The following is a 16,026-nucleotide window of genomic DNA, read 5'->3' on the forward strand; positions in this document are numbered from 1 at the left end:
CCTAACAGAACTTGTTACACAAGTATCAACTCTAACCCCCTGGGGCTTAATCTCTTTTGTAGGACAGTGTTTTTGTCGGAGCCGGTTGCCTTGCGATCTTGTCTGGGTGAAAAAAGTAGACAATATTCTTGGCTTATGCAGCTAAACCCAGCTCTCCTCTCCTCTGCTCCACATGCTGCATAATATCAGCTTCTTTCATCTAAAGCATCCGTCTGAGAGAGGGTGCGATACAGTCAACTGAGTTAAGCTTCCCTTTGGCCGATCACATGAGGCCGCTCCTGTCAAGACACATCAAATCCCACCTAAGACCCCTGGGACTCCTGTACCTTACGCTCACCTCTTTTTTGAACTCCAAAGAGAATAAACATCATTTTACTAACAGGAAACAGCTGGTGACTATATTCTGTATCTGAGTGAGACCAATTATCCCAAATGAAAAGCTTAGCTTGACCCTTGACCTTGAGAATGGGAAAAAGTATTTCCCAAGACAATTACGAAGCAGGAGCGAGAAGCCCAAAAGCGATCGATGGATGGAGGAAGGCTCTCACTGTAGGACTTGGACTAATTGGAGCAACTCATCACTTACGCTGTCAAAACGCATGAAGTTTGTGTCTCTGTGGAGGTACGTGGTTCAGAATTCTGGGTTGGTCTGCGCAATATTATAAAGTAGAGACAGCACACAGATCGCAACCGTTACATCGTTTAGAACGGTTGCAAATCTACATGGATCATCACATTTTTCAGTAAAAAGTAACTTGCTTGGCTACATCAATACTATTTTGCCGTTTCAAATTCACAGGCTAAAAAAATGTGCCAATACATTATAATATAAAGCTATGTATATTTCAGATCACTGTATCACCATTTAATGTTAAAGCACTGGAACCACACATCCTCCCACAGCCCCGCGTGGCACATTTTTCCACTGCCGCTGTGGTGTTTAAAGACAAATTAGCTTTCTCGTACCTATATTGGTTTGACCGACTGGTATGTGTGCTGCCAGCCTGGTATTGTTGGTAATAATAGAAAGGCCGTTGAGTGGGGTTGGGTAAACAAAGCCTGTGTGAAGTAGTAAAACAGCGGGCGTCTGAACAGGACTGGCACCAGAAAAGTCCAAATGTGTGAGAAAATCTGGCTGCAGTCGAGTGCGAAAACCCCAAAATGCTTCACTTCGCAGCTCATAAGAGAAAAAAAACAAGACGCCGACAACTGCCAGAAACACAGTTGTTGAAATTACACTTATTACACTCATTATTATCCAGATCTAGTTGTTGAATCTGGTCGTTGGAAGTGGGCTTAATAAATTCAATTACTCAGGAACAATAGAAGATGATTATCAAATGGTCACAGTGTGCGGCGTAACCAAATTACTTCAAATTCAACTTGACTTGAATACGTTGCCTCGGGCATAACAAAAGCAGTGATTATTGGATTAATCTAAAATATCTCCATCTTTTCATCCGCACGACTTATTGCACTAAAAACCAAAATCAAGGGCACAACACGAAGCTTGTGAAGCGCCATACAAACCATTACCACAATTCGCCTAAGCAGGTTGTACGCAGAAAGACTTCTCCCTTAAACAAAACAACAGCCCTTTTCTTCTAGTGTACTTTGAATAATGTCATATAGCAACTTCTCTATTGATTTTTTTCTTTTTTTTTTCGTGCGAGCCAGAAAACGATTGTGTACTCTGTGCTGTATTTGTCAGCAAAAACTTTTAAAGATGTACAGTGCGTTCTCATGTTCAGAACTTGCACAGAAAGTTCTCATTATAAAAAAAAAAAAACGCCCACACACTCAGAACAACCCCATGCCAAACTGCCGGGAGACGCTCGTGCACTGGCACCAGAAAAATGGAATAATTCGTTTACATTTTTCTGCTCGGTCTGAAAAAAATATCTGTTAAAGTCCGCAAAAGCTCACTGTATGGAGATAACGTTCTATCCCGTGCAATTTATGAGGACGTGCTTTCGCTTGCATGATCCTCAGCTCTTCTGGCTAACATTTCAGACTGATTTATAATGTTATGCTAAGGACTATGTATGATATGGCTCAGACACACATAGGGGAAGACTTTGCGCCTTATATAGCCCGGAGAAACAGCCAGACTGTCCATATCTCTACACACAGGACAAAAGAATGTGTACTATGTTCTTAATGTTTCTCACCCCTGCCTCTTGTTCCACGGGGCTTACAGCATGTCGAGATTGTTCGACTCGCGCTTTGTGGAAGGTATGGATAAAGTAAGCCATGTACTGTAGCTTCTCAAACATAATCTCCAATTACATCTGCACCACGAAGTTTGAGCATGTTGAGGAAAATCCCGTCCACTGAAGGTGATTCAAATAGATGTTTTTTTTCCCCATGTGTTTTCATATAAGAAAAGCAATTGCAATTCCGGAGCCAGCACCTTTTGCATTTGCTCGCCCTTACCAAACATCCACCTTTCTCTGTCCACAGACATTTTCACCTCATGCTCCAGCGCAGTAAGACCTCCGTGGATTTACTGCAAGTGTATGCGACGCAGGTATTTCCATGCAGTGTGTTGTCGTTGGCTCCGCGCTGGCAGGCATCCTGAGGAAGGCCAGTCCCGATAAGCTCCGGAGGCAGGGAAGGTCTGTTTATGCAGCCAGCCACCCACAGCACTGACCACTGCGCCACATCGAGTGCAAATGACCTGAGAGAGAAGTGTGCTGTAGGATGTGTGTGACCCTGCACTTGGAGGTTAAGGGAGGAGGTTTGTTCCAGAATATGTCTTTCTATTCACATAATGCAGCTGTAACTGACTTCATGTCCATTACCGCAGCAATATGTGTTAGGTTTTAGAGCCAGATAGGGAACTTATGTTTAAATTTAGCGCACACAGTTCCACAACTTTGTCCCTGGACACTGTTGTACATTTACAAATACACTAACCACTACAAATTTAGCAAACCACCAGTACCACAGCTGTCACACTCCACACCAAATAACAATAACTTTGAAAGGTGTGTTTCCACTGACCTGCTCCACAGAGGGCTAATGAGAATGTGTCGCCTTTCGTAAGCCAAAGTTTTTGCCATTGCACTGTTCTTATTGTGGCCCTGTAAAAAACAATGCGCTTCACATTCACATTTTTTGCCTCAGATCTAGATTTTATTTCATTTTTCTTCAAACTTCTTTCCCGGCACTCCTTGGTCCCGACTCCGATCTCCTCGTAAAACACAACAACAATCCCGAAAGGACCCGTTAACATTTCTCGGCCTCCCACCGAAACCGCGGAGTTGCTTCACATTCACCGAAACGCTTCCCCTCGCTATTGTGAAATGTCATCCCGAAAAAACGTTCAACCCCAAATTCCCCGGGCCGAGGCGCCAGCAGCCACAGTCTCTGCTAAATATGACATGTGTGATGTGTCATTGCGGCTGCTGCGCTGTCACCCAGAGCGGCAGCGTCGGGCGCGGGAAACAACGGGTTTGCGCGCGCTTGTTTATCACACGATTTGAGCCAAACTAGAGTAGATCCCGCGCGGCTTTGGGTTCACTGCACGTTTCTGGGAAAAAATCTAATTGCGTTTGTGTGCTTATGTGCATGGAGAAATTGTACGGCTTAAATAATTGCACTGTTTGCGATCTGGCAACATTTTTAATTGTGATTTTAATTCCATTATGATTAATCTTGTAGCTCTAATAGATTCCTCATAGCTTTGGGTATACAGCGTGACTTTCTTAAAAGAGTGTTGTTGTGTCTAATTTAGAGTGTCTTTGAATCAATAAGCCACAGAAAAACACATTATATTCCATTACGTCGCAGCTCAAATGGAAAGGAAAATGTAATCATAATAATATTGGATCGTGCACGCCATGGCAACTTTAAAGGAATAGGCCACCGTTTTTACATACTGAGATATGCTCTTACCTCACTTTAGCCGAGTTAATATATCCCCGTCTGGTCTTTGTCCGTGCGCTCTGTCACGCAAACGGAGCACATACGCAGCCTCTCCCACATGTCACATAGCTCCAAAAAAGCTCACGATAGAAGCTACCAAGCTCTTCCACGTGTTCCCTATTTAAATAAAGTTACGTGAACTGTTTTCATGCGAGGTATATTTACACAGAAATGTGGTTATTGACGGAAGTGAGCGGGGGGAAGTCTTTAGGAGTTACTGCGCGGACGTTTTGCTCCTCGTATCATTACGCCTCACAATATAGTCCCCCTTTTTATCTGCTTATAAAATCGACACGTTACATTTCTGTGTAAATATACTTCGCATGAAAACACTTCACGTAACTTTATTTAAATAGGGAACACGTGGAAGAGCTTGGTAGCTTCTATCGTGAGCTTTATTGGAGCTATGTGACATGTGGGAGAGGCTGCGTATGTGCTCCGTTTGCATGACAGAGCGCACGGACAAAGACCAGATGGGGATATATTAACTCGGCTAAAGTGAGGTAAGAGCATATCTCAGTATGTAAAACATACTAAAGGAATACCTAAAGGAATAGGCCACCGTTTTTACATACTGAGATATGCTCTTACCTTAGCTTTGACAAGCTCTTCCACGTTTTCCCTATTTATATATGGTTACGGGAAGTGTTCCACTACAAAGTATAACTACACAAAATTAAACAATGTGGATTTTCTAAGCGGATAAAAGGGGGAACTATAATGTAAGGCGTAATAATACCATGAGTAGTTTGGCATCCGCACAGTAAAGTGAAGATTACTGCGCGGATTTAAAACTCTCAAGTGCAATGCGGTGCTGGTTGGTGTGGGGATTTGACTGCTGTGTGTTATGACCGGTCAGAAAACGGCGGTGACACACATCGATTGTTTTCACGTGATGGGGATGATTTCGAAGGTATATGAAACGAAGAGGACCAATTGGAAGAAGAAAAAGTGCAAGGATTGTTGGCTTGCTTTTGGTTTCTTGGCCTCACTCCAGACCTGACCTCAGCTACTCTGTGAGAGATCACTCACGCTAATTACTAATGATCGCGATGGAAAGGGAACCACAAACCCTCATAAAAGCGTGACTATTTATAATCAAGCTGCACGGATTGTCTTTGGCACACGTCCCAGTGCACCTCCACTTCAATTATTATATTATTATTATATTCGTCTTCGTTCCTTACAGACAAACCGTACAGCACGTTTTGGAAGTTCCTTCTTTCTAACAAATGGTTCTTAAGCCCCAAAAAGTAAAGAATTAGGAGTCCTGCTGAGCTAGTTTGTACAACTGAAATACATGAGCCACGGGATTAAGGGATAATCCGAGTTTAGGACTTAATTTACCATCATCTGCTGTGATTTCAACGTCACCAGAACACGTTATTACTAGAAGCACAAGGCACTGGCTTTACTCGCAATACTGCGCCCTGACCTTCACTTAAACAGGAGTCTTGTAGTTCAAGAATAGGTCAGCAGAGTGACAAAGCCAGTATATTCCACAATGGCATTGAAGCAATCAAATATAACCATTTGATCTTTCACTGACCCCTTGTGGATTGCAATAGAATTCCATGAGTACAATCTTGCTTACTTTCTTTTTGTTTCTTAGCTCTTTTGTGAACAAACAATCCAAAAAACCGTCAATGTAGCCTAGTTTTTACAAGTAAAAGTAGCAAAAGTTTAACCAAGTTGTTAAATCAAAAACATACCTGGGGAAATGTTTTTGCTTCACGCAGAGTCAATCCTGTTCATTGGTCATCTCTTCTTCTACTGCTAGAGCACTCGCCTAGGTTCGGTATTTCCTGGATTTTATTCCGTCATAGATCAAATCCAAAAGTGTCCTCTGCACTTTTAAAGCCCAAAAAATATCGCCACGTTCGTTCTGTGTCCATGAGTGTTCTTCACGACACCATGTATTGCTCGCCCGCGCCAACTGCTCAGCCTGCTTACCATAGACATTTAAAATTTAGAATATCAATACTGAGCTGCCCAAAAGAATGTTTTTTAAGGCTCGACTATGCAGGATGTGTCCACTTGAAAAGATCTCAAAGGGGCAAAGACTATGAGAGAAAAGCTTCCAGGAATCCTCATGTAATAGATAAGTAATTCATGATTGGACTGCAATAGGATTCAAATAGATCTCCATGGCACACATTCAGTGCGCCGCAGCGGTCTGACTCTGCACCACAGAGTACTGTTCACACAAAGCCATCTTTATCTGCCCTGAGGGACCCCTTTGTGCAACTCCAGTGTTTTCTTTAGAGTTAAAAATGGAAAACCCACCAGATAGCATGTACACGGCTACACATCCCAGTCAGTCAAACAAATCGTCTTAGAAAACTGTGGCCACATGTTGGGAAGGGCTTTGGGGATTTACATAATTGCTTACACAATGGAAATAATTTCTTTGGAGGAATAAACAGTTTTAGCGTCGGTGTCACATAATATTGCGTCATATTAGAGACAAATGGATGGATAATACACGGATATTCAATGTTAAGTCAGCTGTTTCAATCAGTTATGAGGCCACGCTTCCAAAATGATGAAGCGCGGGGTTTAGCTCAGCCTCATCGTGAGTGTGACTCTTCCATTGCCTTATCTTTAAAAGCAGTGTCCAACTGTAGCAACAACGGACTGTTGTGTCCGTGAATGTGAAAGGGAGTGGTGAGGTTTGATGGCACAAAATCTATAAAGACGGGTACAGTTCATTCTGAGTCAAGGTAACTGTACATTCTGAGAGTTGGCCTTGGGATGGTACTGCCCAAACAATAAAAGGACAAGACACAACACATGATATAGATCAAATACTAAGTGTATGCATTCATTCTTTTCCATTTATTTGCATTGCAAGGTCTCACAGAATCAAGGTTTTTCTTTGAGTGTGAGCAAATTGCATATTAAAGTGATAGTCTGTAAGTTTGCAAAGTGAGAAGAAAGTGAACTTTGAAGGCAAACAATCAAATTCCTCCCCTCTTTAAGCAGAAGCCCTTCTTAAGGCTCATTTATGCTCTGGAACGCATACGGAGACGCATGTAGCTCTCTGTCCATCTCCTGCGTGATTCTCTGTGCGCTCCGAAGACACTCCGTTTATCCAGAGTCATAGCAACAGAGCGGTACATGAGCTAACCGTTGGGGACACTACTGTACACAGCTCAAAGTAAAGCAGAACAAACGGCTAAACTTCTAAAAAGTGATTTGACCCATTTGTAAAACAAGCCATCTCATTTTCTTGACTATTCTTCAGTAATTGTGGGTGGCGCAATCTTGTTTTAGTGGCAGCTCTTCATCTCCCGTTTGGGTAAATCTTCCTGTGCCCTCTGGAGGTAACTTCCAATAACGCATGCTGGACATTACAAACGTGTGGAAGCATAAATGCAGTGACAGTAACTATGCTTGGAATGCACGGATCTATCTACGTATGAAATGGGAGCATAAATGAGCTTTAGTTTGTAAAATGAGGAGAGCAGGAATACAATCTTCAAAAGTAAATGATCAAGCTCCCTCCCCCTCCTGATTGGACCTGACAGGCCAGTTCACAGGAAAAACTCGTCTCATTGGTCAAAACGGGAGGATACTAGACTCTGATTAGTTGCTGAAATCCAGGAAGGAGGGACTCTACAACAAATAATATAAATATATTACTTACTTTACATCAAAACGCAAGACCATGAGGTCACTTTTTGCACATTTTATACAATTTGTAATACAGTCACACTTCCAGACTATCACTTTAATCTCTTAACCTCGCGATTGTCCAGTTATCACCACATTTTTGTCGTGGTTGTTGCACTTTTATTGCTTTTTTATTGTTACTTTTGCAGCATGTTTTTGTCGTTTTGTTGCATTCTCATCATGCTTTTTTTTATCATGTTTTTGTTGGGGGTTTTTGACCCATTTTTATTGCTTTTTGGTATTGTTGTTTCTTATTATTGCTGCTTTTCCATGTTTTTGTCAAATATTTGCGTGTTTTGGTCACTTTTTGACACTTTTAGACTTGGACAAGGCCAAACTGGAGAAAAATGTGCTCGGTTCAGATCAGATTAAGAGGTTAAGCTGTTTGGAAGTGTGCAAAATAATTGTGGAGGAATGACAAATTGCTTGTAATGACTAAATTACCAGCAGAACTTCTCGCCTAAAAGCAAGAAGGTCCCAAGTGAAATTCCCAGGTAGGGCTTTCTGTGTGGTTTATATGCTCCCTCTGTGTCTGCATCCAGTTTCTCTCGTTCCTTATGTAACATCACTTGTCAAATTGCAATGCCCTGGTGGTCAGTGATACACAATCATTTACATTTGTAGAACGTTTAAACTTACAGACTATCACTTTAAATAAAGGTCAAATAAATGAAACAAAATATCACTCAAATAATGTTACAAATGGATGCCAGTGGAGAACCGTTGGCTTATCAATCATGATCGTAAACCACATCTTCTTTGTTCGAATCAGCCGCCATTGCCCCAAAAGGCAGAACAAGCCACAGCGGCGAAAATCTGCGGCCAAGTTGGACTGGTGTCTCCTGTTCTGGCTACTTCACAGCAGTGGCCATGCCAGATCTTGAGGCTCCTGGCCCAAATCCCCGCTCTAATGTAATTAATGCAGCAGACCAAAGGAAGGCGGACATAAAACATCTCGCGTCGTGTTCCGCAGATGAGACGGTAACCGCAGGATGGAGACGCACCAGCGACAGCAGGCGGCACAGAGGAGGCCACGCCGATTAAGTCAATGGCACGCAGCGTGAAGTCGCTCGCACAACCCGTCCACATAAATCACCGAGTGTCACATCGCATATGAATTTTGTATCCGCGACATCAGAAGACACTTCCCATTCGTGTCCGGGAGAGACGAGCCACGTTTAAAGGTTTGCTTGAATGTGATTCCGGTCTCATCTGAGCAAATCTTTTAATCAAGGGCCTTTTTTCAATGTGCGTAATGCACCAAGTTCTGCCGCAAGCTTGACTTTATTTTTCTATGGAGAGTAAAAAAATGGTCACTGTTGTTTTTGGCCCGTGAGCTGCTGCTGAGGTTTCCACCCGTCTGTCAGTCAGACACCGTGTGCGTGGGTGACTAAACTTTTTTGAAAAATATCTTCGGCAAACTCAACTCCGGTAAATAAACACAGAAAGCATTGGTTTACAAACTCCAATGAAATATGTTTGTGTATAGAGGACTAGTAACTTTCAAAGTATATTATATTACATTTAGAATCTAATATATGTTCATTGGTAGGGCTGCAACGATTATTGATAATAAAAAAAAGTTGACACGTATTTCTCATTATTGACTATCGCTTTCATACAATTTTCAATTAAAGGAGGGGTATTATGCAAAATCGACTTTTTCAAGCTTTACATCATGTTATTATGTCATTCCCTCATTAAAAACATGCCTGAAGTGTTGCCTTGGCACATTAACATATTTTTGAGTAATCTGTAAAAACTCTGATGGCAGCCATTTTAGGGATAGGTTTGCCTGAGTCCTCCTAGGAACGCCCCCACCTCCTGGAGACGCCTCCGAGCTTTCGTCACCGGCCGAGTAACCAACCACTGCTCCTCAGCAGAACCCCCTCCCCACTGATGCCACAGACAGCGTGTGGAGGGGGCGTGTCTGAAAGGGTCAGAGGTTCTTAAAGAGACAGAGGCCTATTTCAAGACATTCACTACAGCCATTTTGAGAGAGACATTTTATACAAGGCAGTTATTCTAATTTACTGCATTTACAGACCAACAGAAGGTTTCGTCATCATTGTAGTGTGCTATAGACTGGTGCTATGTGATTGAAAAAAGCAGAATACCCCCACTTTAAAGATCGCCACTGAGTCATTTTTCGGCCCAGCAATGTGTTTTCTTGCAAATGAAAAGTCAACAGGAACTTTGCGGGTCACCTGCCTTCACGTAACCCCAAAGGAGAAGAAGACCATCGAGGCAAGGGAAGGCATCAGATCAAAACAACGGTAAAACAGCAGCGAAGAGCAGAAGCGGTGCTTATAGGAAAGATTAGCCAAGTCCGAGCCAGACTTACGCATCACGGTTATGCACGAGCACCTGAAACACAAGCACCGTGAGCCCCAGTGTCTTCCCCAAAAATATACTACAAGGTAGCATTATAACACGGGGGTTTTCACACATGTTGGAGCTGTACGTGCCCGCGCGAGATTGCTCTAGTTTCAGTTGTCTTTACTGGGGAGAAGTGCAAAAGCGATCGGAGCATGAGAGATATACCTTGAAAGAATAAGGTTGATCAAATTTGCCTCGTCACAGTAGTGATCCAACCATCGTGTCCTGTAGCATGCATTCATTAAGTATTTTTTCCGGGGAATGAAGGTTAAAAATACTTCATGCCACACACGCTATGAGACCGCCTGTTTCAAACGTTCTGGGAGCTGCTCTTTAGGTCGACCTAACCAGTCCCAGTATAAAACCGTGCATTGTGCATTATGAATATACTTTTTAAGCTTTTATTACATATACTTTAGTGCTAACTGATCAGTGTTAAGTGTTATTATGTTCAAATTAATGTTCCTAGTTGTATTTAATATGGTCATAGTGAAATTACAATTTCATGTTAAGCTTAATTAATTCTGCAGGTAGAGAATGTTTTACACTGCAGTTTCTGTCTATGAAAAATAATGCAGCAAGTGCATTTGGGAGGTGCACATGAAACACAGCACTTCCTCTGGTTATACAAGTTATTGAATTAGTCGTTAGTTGCAGCCCTATACATCCCTTTTTCATCATGGATCAGTAATTATGTCCATTGTAGGTGAAGTATCTTGCCGAGGGACACAACAACAGTGGGCAACATGCTCACCCACTACACACCTAGACTCCCTGAAAGGCTGCTATAGAGTTCATTGTGATGTCATATTGCTTAGCACCTTAGATTTGCAGCAATAATAAACCACTGTAGATTTTAAAAAGTAAAATGCTGGTTCTACTTGTTCACATTAAAACATTTGGACACGACCGTGTAGTGATACGCGGGTCAACCCGATATCCGCAATCAACCCACGGGCCTTTATACAGTAAACTTCGCATCCGCAAACTCTGGTCAATTATCATTTCCATCCATGTTACGTCTGGGTCTGATCTCAGTGGCCGCGTTACATCAGTTGAATTTCAACCTACGATTCAGCGAGTGGGGGATGCGGGTGTTGTACGTGACGTCAAGCATTCGCCGGATTTGCCGGCTGTAGTTTGGCAATAGCGGCGGATACGAAAGTAAAGGAATATCCAGAAATTGCATTACTGCCCAAGGCTGCTCCCAAGACTTACGACAGCTGCTTCACTCACTCGAGCACATTACGTCACAACCAAACACCAGCGAAAATCAGATCCAATCGTTTGAAAATGGAGCCCAATTGTGAAGATCCAGACCCTTGTACAAAAGGAGTACGACTAAACTACATTTTTTACACTTTTTAGCTGTTTTCTGACATTGCTAATGTTAGCATATGTAGTATCAAGCTAATGTAGACTCCAGGTTAGCATTGTCAGTTTTTCACGTATTTATGGGGTGTTGAACCACTTTGCTCCCCTCCATGTCTCTGTATCTTTATTCAGTAGAAACATATATTTATAATTCAGCAGTGGTTAAAGTAATGGTGAAGAAAGTCCAATTTTTTGCTTTGGCAATTCCAAAGATGCCGTCTGTATCTGTATCTAAATAAATGCCATGGAGTTGACAAGACAATCGTCTATTTTATTGTAGTTTTGTCAGAGAAGAGAACTGGAACTGTAAAAAAACTTAACAAATCCTTTCCGTAGTCCCTTTGGGGGTAATACAAGATGATTGGGGGGTCTTTCATCTCCCCTGGAAAACCACAGAAAACCACAATTGCAACTTTCCTGCCACTAAGGCGGAGGCCCCAATACACACTAATAGAATCCTGAAGAAGAAGCTAACAGGCGAAGCTTATGGCCTCTAGGGGCATGAGTTCTGCTTTTTTTTTGCTTTATATATTTTAATTACTTTAAACAGATGAAAAATACAGAAAAACAAACCAAAGAAAAAAGGAAGGGGAAGAAGGGGAGGAAAGGGGAGGGGGGGGGGGGGGCTTAGGGGGATGCAGCACACAATTATCACATTACAGTTGTTCTCACTAGTGTTAATTTATTTACTATTATGTGTTTGTATTTAATATTGGTTATTGTTGCAATAATTATAATTTGCATAATTTTAACAACCAACATCATTTGTATAATCATACATATCTGTGTATATATATATACATATACATACATACATACATACATACATACATACATACATACATACATACATACATACACATATATAAATATATATATAAATATACATATATACATACATTTTTATTTTTATTATTATTGTTATGTATTTATTTATTTTATCTTCATTATTTCATATACATAAAAATATGCATAAATACATATCCCTATATACATGCATATGTACATACACATAACCACACACACATATATACACATACACACACACACACACACCTGTATGCACATATATACATGCATTGTTATTGTTGTGCTACTGCATAAATAAGCTTGAGAACAACTGTATTACATAGTTACCTTTGCAATGAATGTAAATGGGATCTTTAAATGTCACACTGATATTTAAAATGAAAAAAAAGCAAACAACAACAACACTATTTGGAGAATGCCGTTCTGACCAAGTCCATTATATCTTTACATTTATAATCTACATCTTGCAGAAAAGATGCAGCATGTTCCATTGCTATCAAGTCCATGTAGTCCTTAGCCCAATTGTCTATGTGGAAGCAGTTTGGCTTTCTTACTTTCCAGTTCATTAAAATAATACGTTTTGCTGAAAGAAAACCAAGATTAAACAGATATTGCAAGCATGCATGAGTTCTGCTTTAAAAACACACTCAGTTAACCCATATCCACATGAAGTCTTGTAGCCACTTCCTTATACATGCAAGTGGGCCAGATGCACAGAAAGCGCATTAATTCAACCTCCCCATCCCCCTTCACTTATCAAATCTGAATCCCCAAAATCTGGTTGACCCCAAATATACCAAGGCAGCAGCTCGTGTGTGGGAGGAGGGGTGACACAAAATCCCAATACCCAGCCCTACCTCATTCTGTCTCCTACAGCCTGACAGAAACAGAATGTTGTGCTGTAATAAGCAGCAATTTTCACAATCGAAGCAAAATAGAACATGAAGACAGGACTGATTTGTGTGGTTTACTTGTGTAAAATGTAACAAAGAAGGGAAAAAAATACCGCCAAGCGTAAAAATACTAGCCAGAGTGTGCATATCATGTGAAATAGCATGCCATTTTGTAAGAGTTATCATCTAATTAGGGATCAGACTCATTTCTGGCAATTCCGGCTAATTCCACGTTTAGTATAATGGCATTTGCAAATTAGAAATTGCAACGTGGATTTTGGCTCGTCACTACGCAAACGATTCTACAGAGACACGGCCAATTTCTTTCCCCGTTTAGGCCCATAACGCTGTAATTTCTTCTGCAATTATAATAATTTTCTCAATATGTTTGTAACATTTGGAGTCTCACAACAAGCGGGTTTGTTTTTGCAGCTGTTTGAATTTCATTAAAAAAAAGTAATAAACCAGTATTGGCATTTTATGACTCACAGCTATTGTGTTGCAGTTCTAAAATGAGTTATTAATTTCAAATTGCTTATGTCGTGCAAAGGGGTTTGGAGATAGTTTATGCACCACTGAATCAAGGCATACAATAAAACCAGGGAGTTGTGGTTGATTTGTTTACAGCACTTCTGTAGCTACAACAGCAATATTATGTATCATTGAGTCGTTATCTTTTCAAGGGTGGGCAAGTCTATTTGCAGAGCTCAATTGCTATACACAAAGTAATCTGAAGCACAGAGCAAGAGTGTATTAAAAGCTAGCTAAATAGAGTTACTAACAAAGCAAATAGAATAACTTAACATAAAAAAGTAGAGTGCTGATAAAATAGTTGCAATACAAGCAGCTAAATAGAACCACTTTCAGAGTTGAGGCTTGTCACGTATCTTTAGGAAGATAGACTTTACAAACTGAAACACAGCCTCACCACGTTTAGTCCGAGCAGGAGACCAGTCCCTGAGGTTCTCAGTGATCCAGATGATCCATATGGCACTAACATGCCAGAGATGTACTTTGATGCTAACCCATGGAGAGATTTGTGTCTATCCTCTGAGCCACAGAGACCAGTGCAGACACTCAAAGTTTCAGAAGAAGGAAGGAAGGAAGGAAGGAAGAAAGGAAGGAAGGAACGAAGGAAGGAAGGAGAGAGAAGGGGAAAAGGGGAAAAGGGGAAAAGGGGAAGGAAGGAAGGAAAGAAAGAAGGAAGGAAGGAGAAGGGGAAAAGGGGAAGGAAGGAAGGAAAAGAAAAAGAGAAAAGAAGAGAAGAAGAAGGAAGAAGAAGAAGAAGAAGAAGAAGAAGAAGAAGGGAAGGAAGGAAGGAAGGAAGGAAGGAAGGAAGGAAGGAAGGAAGGAAGGAAGGAAGGAAGGAAAGGAAGGAAAGGAAGGAGAAGGAGAAGGGGAAGGGGAAAAGGGGAAGGAAGGAAGGAAGGAAGGAAGGAAGGAAGGAAAGAAGGAAGGAGAAGGGGAAAAGGGGAAGGAAGGAAGGAAGGAAGGAAGGAAAAAGAAGAAAGAAGAGAAGAAGAAGGGAAGGAAGGAATGAAGGAAGGAGAAAGAGGAGAAGAAGAAGAATGGAAGGAAGGAGGAGGAGAAGAAGGAAGAAGAAGAAGGGAAGGAAAGAAGGAAGAAGAAGAAGAAGAAGAGGAAGGAAGGAAGGAGGAGGAGAAGAAGAAGGAGGAGGGAGGGAAGGAAGGAGGGAGAAGAAGAAGAAGAAGAAGAAGAAGAAGAAGAAGAAGAAGAAGAAGAAGAAGAAGAAGAAGAAGAAAGAAGAAAGAAGATTTCCAGTGACCGTAAGACAGGGGCAGTTTGAATATTGATTACATACCGCTAAACAGTGAACCGTAGTTGCTTTTTTCAAGCCGTGCATGAAAAATCAATGGCACATAATGAGTATAATCCAGGTGGACATCTAAACCACCCTCATTCATTTAACATCGCCACTACTAATCAGCGATAAATTAACTATGTATGAAATAAATAAACGTCATCATTAGGTGTGGAGTGTAAAATCTAAAAATGAAACATGGATCGGAACATGTTTTTTTTTCCCATTGGCTGCTGGTGCGGCCTCATCCATCAGTGTCACATCCAGGGAACAGGAATAAAGACCTCGAGCTGGAACAACTACATCGCATGTTTTTTCCGCCAAATGCATTTCAAACCCACTCCGCACTTGTGCAACGATTGTGTTTACGGGTTCCTCATGAAACATATAGGAGGCGTTGATAGATGGCCGGTTGAAGTGTAAATATACGGGACGGCCGTGTGAACAAATGACAGCCTGAGGGGCAGGTGTTCATCAGAGCAGACAAACAACCCATAAACTGCAGAGCCGATACAATATTTACATAGAGGACTAAATGGGTGGACGATGAATAATGAGAGGACAGCTGTATACCGAGCCACGTTCAAATCAGAAAATGTCCGGTAAGTATATTATGCTCAATAAAGTCCATAAGCATTAGCATATCCCCAAACTATATTGCTTAATGAGCATATCAAGCAATATTGTGAGGTAAGGAATAACGGAAAACACACAAGTATAACAACCGCAAACCATTCAGCAACTGTCCAGCTCATTGCCCGATGTTTGTGTCTGTGCATTGAAGTCAGTAAAGGTTTCACCCCCAATGAACCCAAGTCCTGAGATTCACTTCTCGTTAATTGCAGTAATTCTGTTCTGACAAGTCAATTACGTTTTGTTGAGAACTCCCATCTTTAGCTTATGTCACGCTGCGAAACAACACTTTGTTTCTCACACCCGAGCCTCTTCATCCCCACTGTCCTCTGACCACCCATTACCGCCTAACAAAATATTATTCATGGATATTGTGCTCTGATTACATAAGCCAGCCCAATTAATTAGGCCCTAATCAAGAACACTGATGCGGCGGAGTGATACAAGCAAGCGATCAGGCTCCCTGGATTAATAATGCAACTCATACAAAATCCCAGGAAAGCACTACTT

This window comes from Gobius niger, assembly GCF_951799975.1.
Source record: "Gobius niger genome assembly, chromosome: 17".
NCBI lineage: Eukaryota > Metazoa > Chordata > Actinopteri > Gobiiformes > Gobiidae > Gobius > Gobius niger.